Source organism: Hyperolius riggenbachi, chromosome 9 (assembly GCF_040937935.1).
Source record: "Hyperolius riggenbachi isolate aHypRig1 chromosome 9, aHypRig1.pri, whole genome shotgun sequence".
Classification (NCBI taxonomy): domain Eukaryota; kingdom Metazoa; phylum Chordata; class Amphibia; order Anura; family Hyperoliidae; genus Hyperolius; species Hyperolius riggenbachi.
The window spans coordinates 64,262,598-64,279,247 of NC_090654.1; the positions used below are offsets into that span (position 1 = coordinate 64,262,598).

At 46.0% G+C, this 16,650-nt stretch overlaps 1 long non-coding RNA gene across 3 annotated transcripts in view; it reads left to right on the forward strand.

The window, feature by feature from the left end:
• LOC137532452 (uncharacterized) overlaps nt 1-16,650 on the forward strand; it is a 91,280-nt gene that overhangs the window by 6,266 nt on the left and 68,364 nt on the right. For all 3 annotated transcript variants that reach the window (XR_011023932.1, XR_011023933.1, XR_011023934.1), the window contains exon 2: nt 5,107-5,210. This is a non-coding gene — a long non-coding RNA (uncharacterized lncRNA). The remainder of the gene's footprint in view (nt 1-5,106; nt 5,211-16,650) is intronic.

A 16,650-nucleotide genomic window follows, 5' to 3' on the forward strand; every position in this document is an offset into this window, starting at 1 on the left:
TGAGGGTTACTGTGCCAGTTATTAAGCTTGTCACTGGGATTCCTGCACAACATTTGAGAATCATTGGGCTTGATTCATTAAGCTTCAGTGCTAAAGCAGCACACCTTAATGTGAAGGAGCAGCCACAATGCATGCCTTACATAGCAGCGCTCGCTATCTACAGGAAGGCACGCTCCAATCTAAGGAAGGTACGCTCCTATCTAAGGAAGGCACCCTCCTTACATAGCAGCGAGCGCTGATATGTAAGGCATGCATAGTGGCCGCTCCTTCACATTAAGGCGTGCTGCTTTAGCGGAGCAGCTTAATGAATCAAGACCCTTGTCACAATGTAATCCCTACCATAGTCATATGTCTATGTATGTATCTTGTAGTGTATGTATCATAGTCTAGGGCCAATTTTAGCGGGAAGCCAATTAACTTGTCTGTATGTTTCTGGGATGTGGGAGGAAATAAGAGTGCCCAGAGTTAACCCACACAAACACAGGGAGAACATACAAACTCCGTGCAGATTGTGCCCTGGCTGGGATTTGAACTGGGGTCCCAGCGCTGGAAGGGGAGACTGCTAACCACTACGGCACCCTGCTGAAATGTGCCAGGAAAAGTATTCTTACCAGTTCAGAGCACTTCACTGCAGCTGCCAAGATTTTGCCAGATGTAAGCAGGCACAATAAAGCCATCCAGGCAGGTAACTATGCTTTTCCAAGAACACTCCTGTACAAGCTCTGTGGGCGATTAAGGATACACAAGACACCCAGGGCACTATACAGATGACATTATTGTATACCAGGGGCGGGCACACAGGATAGTGTTATATGCTATGGACACTATCCACTTCACCATTCTGCTGAAATCCCAACCAGTCACTTCTGCTGCTACCAGTTCTGCAATAAATTGCAATTTATTCCGAAAATAGCCTGCAGGTAAGTCATGCTATACAGGGGCGTAGCAATAGGGGGTGCAGAGGTAGCGACCGCATCGGGGCCCTTTGGCCAGAGGGGCCCCGCAGGGTCCACCCTCTATCACAGTATTAGCTCTCTGTTGGTCTTGTGCTGGTAATAAACACTTCTATAGATGCTTTGAATAGTAGTAATCCTTATCACACTGTTCCCCAACCCCTTCTTGCACCTCTGACACTGGGGTTGTCCTTGGCAGGTTTTGGTGCACTGCATCAATTGTTATGTATAGAGTGCTTGGGGGGGCCCCATGTAAAACTTGCACCGGGGCCCACAGCTCTTTAGCTACGCCACTGATGCTATAGTATGTATTCTCTGTGCGGTACAAACCCAGGCAGCAATACTGTGGCCAGGGATTAGTTAACCTTTCAAATTTAGGATGGTTTAAGGTGCATGACCTGGGGGCGGAGCTTGGAGCAGAACATGGCCAGGTGAACTTTTACCTATTTCTGTTTTAGAAGTGTTGGTGTGTCTACGCGTAATTCCCAGGGGAACGATAATCCCTGCAGGCATAACGTTTATTTTTTATTCTATTAGTTAAATGGAACCTGAAGTGAGATTGATATGGTGGCTGACATTTTTATTTAATTTTAAACAGTACACATTGCCTGGCTGTCCTACTGATACTCTGCCTCTAATACTTTCAGCCTTACACCTCTTGCTTCAGATTCCCTTTAAAGAGGAACTCCAGTGAAAATAATGTAATAAAAAAAGTGCTTCATTTTTACAATAATTATGTATAAATGATTTTGTCAGTGTTTGCCCATTGAAAAATCTTTCCTCTCCCTGATTTACATTCTGACATTTATCACGTGGTGACATTTTTACTGCTGGCAGGTGATGTCAGTGGAAGGAGATGCTGCTTGCTTTTTTGGCAGTTGGAAACAGCTGAAAACAGCTGTTATTTCCCACAATGCAACAAAGCTTCCACAGTGTGATGTCAGAACCATGGTCCTGACATCACACTGTGGGAGGGGTTTCACCACGATATCAGCCATACAGAGCCCCCTAGTGATCCGTTTGTGAAAAGGAAAATATTTCACATGGGAAAGGGGGTATCAGCTACTGATTGGGATGAAGTTCAATTCTTGGTTACGGATTCTCTTTAAAGCTCAACAAATAATATATAACACAACTCAAAGTCAGGTGACAGTGTATTAGAAGTCTTATTATCTATATAGTGTTGATATCTTTCACAGTGGGGTCACTGCAGGAACCCACTACAAATCACGAATCGGTAGCGTTTGCGATTGTGACACTCTTTTCAGAGTGTTTTCTGCAGGGCTTTGAAGGAATGCAATTTTAGCTGTGATTTCCTTCTAAGGTAATCGCAATGTTACATGTTCGCAATTTCATGCAATCGCAAATGCTTCAGTGGAATCACGTCCATTTACTTTATTTCACCTAACACTTTTGGAATTATTGTAAATACTCGAGTATAAGTCTATAAATTTAGGTCTGATTCACTTCATAAAAGTATAGGGGTCAACTTATACACGAGTCACAGGCAACACTGTGTACACTGAGTAATGTGTGTTCTAATAGTGACATTCCCATTTGCAGCAATTTACCCTGTGGTAAGTGATACTTTGGGGAAAGGAAATGCCAGGAAAACACAGGTCTAAAAGTCCTGGCAACAACTATTAACAAGTAAAGGGGCAGGGGGGAAATACTGGGCTGTATAAAAGGGAGTGAATAATTGCAGCACTTGGGGGCCTGGAGGAGGTATTGGCTGCACTTAAGTGACAGGAGGGGTTAATGGCTGCAATACTGTATGCAGTGCAGTCATTAACCCCTCCTGAGCCCCAATAGCAGCCATTAACTTTGCTGTGTAGACTTATACTTGAGTCAATAAAACATTCCAGCTTAAGAGGGTTAATTATTGGAGTCGACTTATACACGAGTTCGACTTGTATTCGAGTATATACGGTACCAGTAATTCTCCAAAATTGCAAAACGCTCTTGTAAACACTCTGGTGGGGCCCGGGCCTTAGTCTCTATTAAAATTCCCTAGAGGGTGAGGGATAAAAGGTCCACCATCTCCTATATGATGACTAACCCTCTTACCTTTGTGGCAATCTTACGCCTCCCTACCTCATTCTTTCCAGCCCCTAGGTCCAGCCCACAACAGTCTCACACAAAAAAAATGCATAGGTGCTAAATACATATATACAAACTACCCCCTACATGTTTCACCGCTACTTTGGGGCCTTCATCGGAGAACACAGTGACATTATATAAAAATCTGATCGTTCCCACCACACATAGTGGTAAATTGGACTTCTACATATGCAAGAGTGAGGTCAATCCCACACAACTCTACTTATTTTAATAATACAGTATAAGAAAAATGAAATTCTCTCCAGGCCTCGCTTTTGTCAAAAACAAGCATACCAATATGCATGAGGTAAAGATGAGCCTGAGGTTGATCTTTGCCATACTCTGTTTGTAATATGGTTTTAATTGCCTATAATTGATGTTCACTCTGAATATGGATATGCACATTAACATACTTTTCACAGTTTTTGATAAATGCGAGGCCTACAGTGAATTTCTTTGTTCTTATAATTGAAGTCCATATGGTGTAGGGCTGACATGGAGTTCTATAGAATAGATTGCAGTACATTTATGTAGCTGGTAGGTATTGACTAGTCCGTAATAGTTATAGACGAGAAACAAACCTAAACCTGGCCATATATTGGAGAAGATGGTTACACCTATGGGTACATAGCTTATACCCATTGCTCTCAGACCGTTTACCAACAGGGCGGTTTATAAACAAACGTTCAGTCAGGCCACCCATCCATGTTTATGTCCACGAGGGGAGGGGCAAGTATGGGGTGAGTAAGAGAAGCTGCTGCAACCTTCTGTCTCCAGGCGGCCAATAGCGATAAGGACAGGCTTTAGAATCTGCTGGCTTCATTCATCCTCCATTTTATTGGCATCTGCTGTTTCACAGTCACAAGATCGGCCCTCAGTCCAGTCAAAAGGACCGATAAAGCAACTGGCCCTTCATGTCAATGGACATCTTACCATGCAAGAGAGGAAGGCGCTAGTATGGTTGAGGTGACCCACCAGGAAACCTCATGGGGAAGTTCCAGTAATTGCTGTTTCATCAGTTCTCCAATGATAGCACCCTTTAGAAATTTTAGGTTACAGATAGGTTGCAGTAATAACTATGCCCACACCAATTGGCCTATCCCAATGCTTCAAGTGGTAAAGGGTGCTGTGATTGGAGAACTGTTGCCTTTGAGATTTCCCTGGTTATCATCTCAGCCATACTAGCTCCGAGGTTGTAGTAATAACTACCCTCACATGATTTGAAAATTACAACACTTTACGTTGTAGAGGGTGCTGTGATTGGAGAACTGTTCCCTATGAGATTTCCTGGTGGGTCACCTGAACTATACTAGCTCCAAGAGGACTTTCGTGGTATGGGTGACTGGTCTTGGAGTCCAAGAACAAATTCCCAGGACAAAAACAAGGAACACCAAGAGCCCCAATAGTGTAATATGTACTGGTAAATGGTTACTAGATAGAGTAAATATTAATACTCACAAACCAGGGTTACCATTAGGCAACCACTGTAAAGGCAGGTGGGGAGATTTTCCTGACCCCACTCAGAAATAAGAAGTCACTCTCTGTAGATGAGAAAAAGGGGGTGCAACCCTCCACCCAGGGTGGACTCAATATTATGCAGGAGAACAAAGGTGCCAAAAGGATAAAAGGAAGCTAAATGAGTTTAAAAACCAAATTCTTGGTAAATAGAGGAGGTAGTGGTGGACTTACCTCCTCCAAGTAGACACACAACGACTGTAGTAAACACAGTCAATATATTTTATTTATGAACTCCAAATATGCAACGCGTTTCGCAGGTTTGATCCCGCTTCATCAGGCAATAACAATGGAGCAATAGCATATTGCAATAGCATATGTGGTCAGTAGAAGAGCCAGGCACCTCTGTGCCACCACTACCTCCTCTATTTACCAAGAATTTGGTTTTTAAGCTCATTTAGCTTCCTTTTATCCTTTTAGCGCCTCTGTTCTCCTGCATAAATTCCCAGGACAGTTCCTTGAAGCCTAGTACTGTCCATTACATCTTTTGAAATTGTGCAATCAAGATTGTGTTTTGACTGTTGTTTCTTATCACCAGAATTCGATTCATGAACATGAGAAGATGAAGGCAAGGCAAACATCTTTATCTCAGAAAAAGAGACAGTGGAGAAGGCGGAGCCATGTGATGTTACCCCTGTGGCGGTATGCCATTGTATTGATTATTATATACTAAATCCAAAGCATTGGACATTCCAGAGATGCTGTAGCAATGTCCTACAGGACAAAGTACAGGGAGACAGGTCACTGCTGGGAGCATCCTTCCTTTCCCAGCTGGTCTCACTGGCCACACATGTGACAATAACACTGTGCATTAGAAATTATTATTTTTATTATTTAGTATTTATGTATCTTGCGCAACGCTGTATAGAGTACATAGTCTTGTCACTTAATTGTCCCTCAGAGGGGCTCACAATTTAATCCCTACCACAGTCATACAGTATGTCTATGTGTGCACAGTTTATGTCCAATTTTAAGGGAAGCCAATTATATTATCTGTATGCTTTTGGGATGTGAGAGGAAACAGGATGCCCGAGGAAAACCACACGGACATGGGGAGAACATTCAAACCCCTTGGACACAGTGCCCTGGCTGGGATTCAAACTGGGGACCCAGCACTGCAAGGCAAGAGTACTAATCACTAAGTGTAGCCAAGGCAAATAGAATTAAAAAATATAGATACTTACCCTTGACCCTCATGGGATTCAGGGACCAAGGGGACCCCATGCTATCATTTTTGCAGGGGGGGAGGGGGTATGGGGTTGAGGGGCCCGATTAAGTCTCGTTACGCCCCTGCCTCTGTGGAAATACTGTAGGTCACCAGAAAGCAAAAGCATAGCCATAAGTGCATTTTTTTAGGAAAAAAAACACTGCCCTTTTTAAATCCTTTGCTGCAATGAATAGGAATGGAAATTTCCACAATCCCTGCTCTAGAAGTACCCATAAACATGAGATAATATTAGCCCAATCTGGTTACTTTCCATATTGATTGCTAATGTCCTAGTGCAGGACTGTCACACTGAAATACAAATGAGTTGAAATTGAACCATGGGACCAAGTCACCGGCCAACTTCAATGTCTAGTAGTGGCCACCTCCCTCCCTTACAAAGTTCCTTGGTGTCTAAAGCCCCCCCCCCCCCCCACCACTTTCCGTATACACTTCCCTGATGTCTAGTGGTCCTTTCTCCCCTTTATAGTTCCCTGGTGTCTAGTGACCAACCCCCCCCCCCCATACAGGTGCCTGCTTTCTACTGCTTCCCCCCTCCCTCATATGGCTTCCCTGGTGATGTAGGGATTCATCCCCAATATACTGTAGCTTCCCTGGTGGTCTAGGGTGTGTCAAACATAAAGCAAAGTAGGGAAACCACTTGAGGGCTAAATTTGATGGCTCTGTGGTGTTTTACGTTTTTTGTTTTGGTTTGTTTTTTGTTATTTGGCCTCAATGGCTGAGCATGGGGGAGTTGCCGTCTGTGGGCTGGGGTTGGAGAATAGAGCCTCTTACTTTGCTCAGAAGTTCCACACCCCCCTCAGTAAATGGTTTAGCCATTGTGAGCAGAGATGCTCAAAACCGAATTCGGGAGAAACACGGATAGTAGCTATCCGGATTTCACCCTGCTAATTACAATCAGCTGTGCGGGCTGGGCGGTGGGGGGGGGGGGGGTATGGAAGGGGTCAATCTTACCTCTCTGACGTCTTCTTCGGTCGGTCCCTTGGCACCTCCACGATGCAGTCCACGTGGCGGTCATGTGAGTACAAACACTTCCTCCTTCTGGGTTGAAGGAGGAAGTGTATAGCCACGTGACGCCAGATTGGACCGCATCGTGGGAGGCGCCGAGGGACCGACTGAAGTAAACGTCAGGGGGGGGGGGGGGGGGGTGGCTGCCAGCGCTGGATCCCCTTTGCTGAAGAGGATGGGATAAGCCTCATTGGGATCTAGAGGATTCCTGAGGTAAATACCGCCAAAGGAACTTTTTTCATTAATGCACAGTAACAGCCATCACGTGCTCCACCACGCAAATGCTGTGCTTCCTTTTGCCTTCAAAGTGGGTTGTTTATAGTGGATGGAATGGCAAGGGACAGTGGTAGCCCTCGTGGGATGATGGCAGAGCGGGCACATATGTGTGTAGGAGATAGAAAGCGTCTAATATTAGATGGCTGGGAGCAGCCTTCTCCTCCTGGTTGTAAGGGTTACGGGCACACAGCAGAGATGTGAGATATCATCATCATCATCATCCCATGTAAGTGGTAGCCCTATACAGAGAGAGACATGCCCGCTCCCCGTCTCTACTGCTCCTGACATTATCCTGGTAATTCCAAAAAGTGGTTTTGCCTTGTGCTACAACCAGTTTGATACGTTTTTTTCCTCTTTTTTTTTTTTTTTTTTGAATGATGTCTGCTAAAATGAAAATCAGTTGAAGTGTCTGAGCTTTCCCACAACGTCTGATCTTTAACATATTCTAATAAGTACCTACTGTACCTAAATACTGTTTTAACTGGTTTTTATTATGTCATCACACCTTGCGGGCCAGACCTGCAAAATATGGGGGTTGTCATTTTCTCTGGTCGACTGCCTTACCTGCAGAGCTGATAATCCTGGGTAATATTTGAAAGATCTTCTAGATATTAAATGGCTATCTCTTCCTCTTATTCCCTCCTTGTAGGGTTACATACAGTGAGCATTGCGTTTCTTATCTCAGCAGGAACGCAACGGGACATCGGTGCTGCACGTTATACACGCATTGTGTCAATTGTTTGAGGGTCACTTTACTCATATTTGTGGGAAATACAAGCCCATTCACTCTGGGTTGCACTTTTACAAGGATATTTTCATTGGCACCGCCCACTGCCTGTTGTGACCATGCCCACCACTGGTTGTGGCCATGCCTACCACTAGTTGTGGCCATGCCTACCACCAGTTGTGGCCATGCCTACTTTTGCATGCCGCTAAATTCCTTTTGGTGCTGAGGCATCATACCAAAGGGTTTGGGTTTGTGCTGCCCTAGGCATACTGCCTAGGGCAGCACAAACCCTAAATACAGCCTTGCTAACACTCCCTGTCAGCAATCAGTTTAATCTTTCAAGCCTGATAAGAAACAAGTCAGGAACATGAAGTTAATTTCTTGTGCTTAGTAGGGTTGTTGGCGGTGTGCAGCTCCTCTGTCTCCTGTTAGACTCTGTAATACAGGAGTCTTCTATCCAGTATCTGGGCTACTACTGCCACCTGTAGGAGGTCAAAACAAGGTAGGGGTAAACTTGGTGACTTCAGTGTCCCTTCCCTCAGTGGGTTCCTTACACAGGATATAGGGTAATATACAGAATGGACAAGGTGACACTTCTGTTATGGGTGTCAGCTTACAGCCCTGGGTTCAGTTTGCTGCCTGGAGGGTTTGTGTGTGAGGTCACAGGCGGTTTTGCAGCCTTGTAAATGCTTTGTTCTGCTTTTATTGGTTAGATATACAGGCCACTTTTTGTGATGTCTGATGTCATATAACTCAGAGAATTCTCATATCTTCAATGTAGCTGGGGAACGTCCAAGGCAGAGCTAAAGTCAACTAGAGAGGAAACAGCCCAGCATTTCACACTACAGCCCATCAGCATTTCAGGGTTGGGGGGAAGGGGGTGCTGCCTGAAAAGGTCCATGACAGCATTTTGTAGTTGTTTTTGCCAAGGGGATGCCTTGAGATGTCAAAGTCATCAAGGGTACCCTCACATAGAAAAGTATGAGAACCACTGGTATAGAGGGACTATGCACAGAAAAAGTCGGCAGTCAGATGTAGGAGGTGAAGGGAGCCTCTGGTCCAGCCAAAGTCTTCCCAGTACTGAGGTAAGTAGGGTAATATCTACCCTTTAAGCAGCATAAATCCTGTAGTCCTTACTAAAAGGACGAGAACAGGAAATTTATTTTCTAGTATGATGGCGTAGTGCATAGCACTCTCGTCATGCAGGTCTGGGTCCCCAGTTCGAAACCCGGCCAGGGCACTGTCTGCACAGTGGTTGTATTCTCTCCCTGTGTCTGTGTGGGTTTCCTCTGGGCACTCCGGTTTTCTCCCACATTGCAAAAACATACAGAAAAGTTAATTGGCTTACCCCTAAATTGGCCATAGACTACAATGGACATATGACTATGGTAGGTATTAGATTGTGAACTTCTCTGAGGGACAGTTAGCGACATGAACATGAATCCTGTTCAAGAAACACTTAAAGAGGAACTGTAACGACAAAACGTCCCCTGGGGGGTACTCACCTCGGGTGGGGGAAGCCTCCGGATCCTAATGAGGCTTCCCACGCCGTCCTCCATGCGTCAGGGGTCTCGCTGCAGCCCTCCGTGCAGCGGTGACGTAATATTTACCTTCCTGGCTCCTGCGCAGGCGCTCTGACGGCTGTCGGCTCCGAAGTAGGCGGAAATACCCGATCGCCGTCGGGTCTGCTCTGCTGCTCAGGCGCAAGTTTCCGGCGCCTGCGCAGTAGAGCGGACCCGACGGAGATCAGGTATTTCCGTCTATTTCCGTGCCGAAAGCCGCCACAGCGCCCCCGCTGGAGCCAGCAAAGGTAAATATTGAAGCTACAGTCGGCTCTGTCGCCGGCTGTTCGGAGGGCTGCAGCGAGACCCCCGTGGGACAGAGGATGGCGTGGGAAGCCTCATTAGGATCCGGAGGCTTCCCCCACCCGAGGTGAGTACCCCCCAGGGGAGGTTTTTGTTATTACAGAGTCTCTTTAAGTCTCAGAAAATACAGCTTTTTATTGCAAAAAGCTGTTCAACATTATTGCCCTAACTAAAACGATGCATCCCCGCATCTGAAATCTAAATCCCCCCAAACTCCCCGGAGCACACTGCGGGGAGCGCTTCCGTGGGAGGCAGAGCTTTCAGCTGCAGGTCGGCCTCCATGCGTGTCTATCAGCATGCCTGCCTCTCACGGAAGTGCTCCCCACAGTGTGCTCCGGGGAGTTTGGGGGGATTTAGTTAGATTTCAGCTGTGGGGATTAGTTAGGGCAATAATGTTGAACAGCTTTTTGCAATAAAAAGCTGTATTTTCGGAGACTTCAGAGTCTCTTTAAGCACTGCGGAAGATGTCGGTGCTATATACAGTTGTGTTCAAAATGTTTCAACCCCCACTGAAATTGAGTGGTTTGGCCAGTTTGACATTGATTTTGATCATTTCAGTCATCTTGTTTACAGTTAAATGAAAGAGGCACTTGTAAGTCAGACAAATATAACATTTATAATGAAATTACCACGAATGTCTTTTCTGTGTTCACATCATTATCAATTTTATTTAACCCCCAAGTGACATTCATTCTTAGTACTTAGTACAACATCTTTTTCCTGTTATAACAGCTTTTAAACGTGAAGCATAGCTTGACACGAGTGTCTTGCAGCGATCTACGGGTATCGTAAGGCCTATTTCCACTACACGCTGATTGGATGCAGAATGGATGCAGAAAAACTGACTCCAATGAAAGGCCTGTTTCCACTAAACGCGATTTTTCTGATGCAGATTTTCCCATAGGCATTCATTGGAGTCAGTTTTTCAGCGTCCATTCTGCATCAATTCTGCATCCAATCTGCATGTAGTGGAAATAGGCCCTAAGCCCATTCTTCATGGGTAAAAGCCTCCAGTTCAGTCACATTCTTAGGCTTACGTGCTGCAACTGCTTTCTTGAAGTCCCACCAGAGGTTCTCAATCGGATTTAAGTCTGGTGACTGCGATGGCCACTCCAAAATGTTCCAGCCTTTAATCTGCATCCATGCTCTAGTGGACTTAGAGGTATGATTGGGATCATTGTCCTCTTGAAAGGTCCAACGTCTCCCAAGCCTCAGGTTTGTGACGAACTGCATCACATTTTCATCCAATATCTCCTGGTACTGAAGAGAATTCATGGTACCTTGCACACGCTGAAGCTTCCCTGTACCTGCAGAAGCAAAACAGCCCCAAAGCATGATTGACCCCCCGCCATGCTTCACAGTAAGCAAGGTGTTCTTTTCTTTATAGGCCTTGTTCTTCCTCCTCCAAACATAGCGTTGATCCATGGACCCAAACAGTTTTAATTTTCTTTCATCAGTCCACAGAACACTATCCCAAAACTTTTGTGGTTTGTCCACCTGACTTTTGGCATACTGCAGTCAACTCTTCTTATTCTTTGGACACAACAAGGGGGTGCGCCTGGGAGTTCTGGCATGGAGGCCTTCATTACGCAGTGTGCACCTTATTGTCTGAGCTGAAACTTCAGTACCCGCATTTGACAAATCTTTTTTCAGTTCCTCAGCAGTCACACAGGGACTTTTCTCCACTTTGCTCTTCAGGTAGCGCACAGCAGTCAAGTCAGCATCTTCTTTCTGCCACGACCAGGTACCTTTCAACACTGCCCTTTGCCTTGAATTTGCGAATGATGCTTACTATATGGTGTCTCTTGGTATGTTTAACCTCTTTGCAATCTTCTTATAGCCATTGCCCTTCCTGTGAAGAGAAATCACCTCTTCTCTTGTCTTCACCATGTTTGTAAACACACCAGTAAATGTCTAGAAGAAGCTGAGTATCACAGTCATTTTAAATCTGCCTAATTGGTGCTTATTATGCTTGATTGCTGCTCGTTAACATCCACAGGTGTTTTCAATACCTGATCGAAAACACTTGAATGAACCTCTGTTAGGCTAGGTCCACACTAGGCACGGTTTCAGGACGGACGCTGCAGTCCGGGATGAGGGGAAGTACCGCGGACCGCAAACAGATCAATTTTTACCAAAAAGTGCATCCGTTTTGCATCCGTTTCCGGTCCGTTTTTAACCCCAAAAAACGGACAGAAAACGTTTCTATGGTTTTCAATGGAATTTGGCCATTAGGGAGGAGTTTTTGGGCCACTAATCAATCATTTTGTAATGGGAATTCAGTGGGCAGGACATGGGTATGGTTAATTCAGTGGGCAGGACATAAGTGTGGTTAATGTTTAGAAAAAAAGGTTAATTAACCTTTTTTGAGCATGGGAAATGTAGTGGAGGTGGCTGTGGTAGTGGATTTGGAACAATAGATGGTAAGTGGGAGTGGTTTTTCTGTAAAGAAAATAGATTAGCACCATGTAAGGATATTTGTAATGTACAGGGGAGTGTTTTGGGAGTGGCTTTGATGTCTATTGTGTGAAACACCTGGTTTTTTAAGCACATTCCAGTTCAGGACAGCACTCCAGCACAGCAGCCCAGCCAAGGCCATGGACCCCATTGTTTGTATGTACTGGCTTAACCTAGCCTGGCTGGGTGTCCTGCTGTACTATGCCGGAAACCTCCTGGAGTCAAGTCGGAGACGGTGGTGGGTGCATCCCCTGTTACAAGAGAGGGATAGGAAAGGGCAGTTCTCTCAGCTCTACAGAGACCTCAGATGACACCCATCAAAGTTCTTTAACTACTGCAGGATGTCTGTGAGTGTGTAAGTACCCTTGATTACCTATTTTACCTATACTTACCTTGTCCTGTTCCCATATTTGTCACATTGCTAATGGTGATATCCCTTCCTTTTTGAAGCTTTGATAAACTTCTGGAGATGTTGAGGCCCCATCTTCAGAAGAAAAACACTAGGTTGCAGAAGTCCATCACCCCTGAGGAACAACTTCTGATCACCTTACGATATGTAATGTCTGCTTTACCTATACCACTTTTCATTTTGTATTGATGAGGAGACTATTTTGTAACAAAACAAAAACTTTATTTTTTTTTTTTGAGTTTTTATTGAAAAAACTACCAACATGGTAGGTTATAAAGTTCTTCTTCCAACCTGGAAGAGACAGGATTAGAAAATCTACTTGCTGTTCAGGCATTCAAGTCTTTACATTTTGTGTCTTTGTTTTCCCCCTCCCCCCCAGACCACATGTCTTGCACATTGTCTCAGGTATTGCTTAGGAGGGGTCAGCCCAGCTTGGATAATAGACAATTGTCTTTGCTATCTGCTGTTCAAGGAGAAAGATTAGCTCTATTGACCCAGGGGGCCTGGGACATTGGCCATGAGCAGCAAACCTCTATAGTGCAAAGTAATTCAAGTGCAGTACCTACAACAAATCTCAAAGTTTCTATAAAATGTAAACACTGTTTCTCACAAGGTGTATCCCAGACACTGACTGCCTCAATAGCTTGAGCTACCTGCCATTGAAGGCCTAGGATCATCATCATCCCATTGTCGTGTTGATGGTAAGCTACGTTGGGCATGTGTTGATCACAAGGCCTTCAAAGGCAGGTAGCAAATCTATTGACACAGGGGGTCTGGAACATTGGCCATAAGCAGCAAACCTCTATAGTGCAAAGTAATTCAAGTGCAGTACCTACAACAAATCTCAAAGTTTCTATAAAATGTAAACACTGTTGCTCACAAGGTGTATCCCAGCCACTGCCTGCCTCAATAGATTGAGCTACCTGCCATAGAAGGTGTAACGATTGGTGTCAGCACACAGAGAGTATCTGATTATTGATGATCTGCAGTATCACCAACAATACAGATGTATACCTGATTATGGATGATCTGCAGAATCACCAATAATACAAGTATGACTAACCTCTGGACACCTAATGAAGTGTAAGTGCTTGGTGCAACTGTAAGGCTATCTCCCGTGGAGCGAGAGACACAGAAACCACTACAGCCAGTGACCACCTGAGGAGCAGGTGGCCTCAGGCTGTGCAGGGACTATCTCTTTCAGAGGAGGAGATAGAGATAATCTTGCAGCCAGTGATTCCCTGATGGACTGGAAATCAGACTGTACTGCAGCCAAGGATTCCCAGATGGAGAGGGAATCAGACTGTACTGCAGCCAGTGGACTCCTATGGGGTAGAGGTCACTGGCTGAACTGCAGGAAGGACTCCCTGAGGAGCAGGAGGTCCTTGCAGCTAACTGACACCTGGTGGATTAGTGTCACGGGTAGTACAGACAGGCTGATCACTCGAGGGATGAGTGACAGCCAGAAGGGTCAGACAGGCCAGGTCGGCAACACACGAGCAGATAAGGTACAGAGACAGAAGGCTAATTCGGTAACCGGGTACAGGCAAGGTTGGCAACTGGTAGACAGATAGGCAGAGGTACCAAATCAGAAAGCAAGAGAGAGGTCAACAGAGCCAGAGGTCATAACAGATATCAAGCACAATCCTAGTCTGAGGTGTGAGGTCCTTGGTCTCGACACCCAGGAACTAGTCTAACAAATAACACAGTATCCTATGCTTGGGTGTGAGGTCCTTGGTCTCAACACCCTGGAACTGGTCTAAAGTATAACACAGTAATGACACACTAATACTATGCTTGGGTGTGAGGTCCTTGGTCTCAACACCCTGGAACTGGTCTAAAGTATAACACAGTAATAACACAGTAATCCTATGCTTTGGTGTGAGGTCCTTGGTCTCAACACCCTGGAACTGATCTAAAGTATAACACAGTGATGACAAAGTAAACATCAAGAGCGGAATCTGGCTAAGTGTGAATTCCCAGTTCCAACTGGTTCTAACACACTGTAGGATCTGACTGAGGTCTGAGTGCTCACGCGTAAGTATTCACAACGGCAGACAACCAGCAACTGACAAGCAAGATCTATGTATACTACAGTGTTCCACAGCGCTAGAGTTGGGCCGAATGGTTCGCCTGCGAACGGTTCCATGCGAACTTCCGTGGTTCGCGTTCGCGTCCCGCAGGCGAACTTTTGCGGAAGTTCGGTTCGCCCCATAATGCACCATGAGGGTCAACTTTGACCCTCTACATCACAGTCAGCAGGCCCAGTGTAGCCAATTAGGCTACACTAGCCCCTGGAGCGCCACCCCCCCTTATATAAGGCAGGCAGCGGTGGCCATTACGGTCACTCGTGTGCCACTGCCTGCCTGCATTAGTGAGAGTAGGGCGAGCTGCTGCACTGTCTCTCATAGGGAAAGATTAGTTAGGCTTAGCTTGTCCCTGACTGCATACCTGTTCTGTGAACCCACCACTGCATACCTGTACTGTGAACCCACCACTGCATACCTGTTCTGTGAACCCACCACTGCATACCTGTTCTGTGAACCCACCACTGCATACCTGTTCTGTGAACCCACCACTGCATACCTGTTCTGTGAACCCACCACTGCATACCTGTACTGTGAACCCACCACTGCATACCTGTTCTGTGAACCCACCACTGCATACTTGTTCTGTGAACCCACCACTGCATACCTGTTCTGTGAACCCACCACTGCATACCTGTTCTGTGAACCCACCACTGCATACCTGTTCTGTTCAGTGAACCCGCCACTGCATACCTGTTCTGTTCAGTGAACCCGCCACTGTATACCTGTTCTGTTCAGTGAACCCGCCACTGCATACCTGTTCTGTTCAGTGAACCCGCCACTGCATACCTGTTCTGTTCAGTGAACCCGCCACTGCATACCTGTTCTGTTCAGTGAACCCGCCACTGCATACCTGTTCTGTTCAGTGAACCCGCCACTGTATACCTGTTCTGTTCAGTGAACCCGCCACTGTATACCTGTTCTGTTCAGTGAACCCGCCACTGCATACCTGTTCTGTTCAGTGAACCCGCCACTTCATACCTGTTCTGTTCAGTGAACAGTTTGGTGTGTCAGTGTGAAGCAGTACCTTAATTACACTACCTGATTGATGTATACACATGCAAGATGTTTTAAAGCACTTTAGGCCTGTCATTTAGCATTCAATATGATTTCTGCCCTTAAAACGCTGCTTTGCGTCAAATCCAGATTTTTCCCGGGGACTTTTGGCGTGTATCCCACTCCGCCATGCCCCCCTCCAGGTGTTAGACCCCTTGAAACATCTTTTCCATCACTTTTGTGGCCAGCATAAATTTTTTTTTTTTCAAAGTTCGCATCCCCATTAAAGTCTATTGCGGTTCGCGAACTTTAACGCGAACCGAAGCTTTCGCGAACCTAAGCGCCACCCCCAGCCACTCAGCCAATCAGGAGTTCCGCTGGGATTAGCTGATCGTCCTGATCAGCTGATACCTCTCCTGCTGGCATAAAGGTCCTGTCTTCTGGCGCGCGCGCGTAGCTCTCCATCTGTGTGCACTAGAAGGCCCAGGCAAACCAGACACATGTTGCTGTGCGGAAACCGCCGGTCAGAACGCGGAGACAGCCGCCCCGCCGCCAGACCGCCCGGCGGCATCTCCGCTATTCCTTACAGAAGGCCTAGGATCATCATCATCCCATTGTCGTGTTGATGGTAAAGCTATGTTGGGCATGTGTTGATCACAAGGCCTTCAAAGGCAGGTAGCAAATCTATTGACACAGGGGGTTTGGGACATTGGCCATGAGCAGAAAACCCTACTTTTTAGGATCTTGTTCAGGGAAAAAAGAGTAGTTTCTACTAATTTGCTGGGAAGATGTATTAGGGGGGCTGGGTTGCATGCCGCCACCTAGCTTAGTATAAACGGGACGTTCATCTGCTTGAGAGGGAGGGAAGGAAGGGCCTGGCTGATAACTCTGGTATGACTGAGAGGGAGATGGACCCTGGTATGGCTGAGTGTGAGAAGGTTGCCATGCGCTAGGTGGCCTACTTGGTGGTGTTGAGAATTCAAAATGACTTTTGATACACTCAAGCAAACTACATTGGCACTGTATTTAACA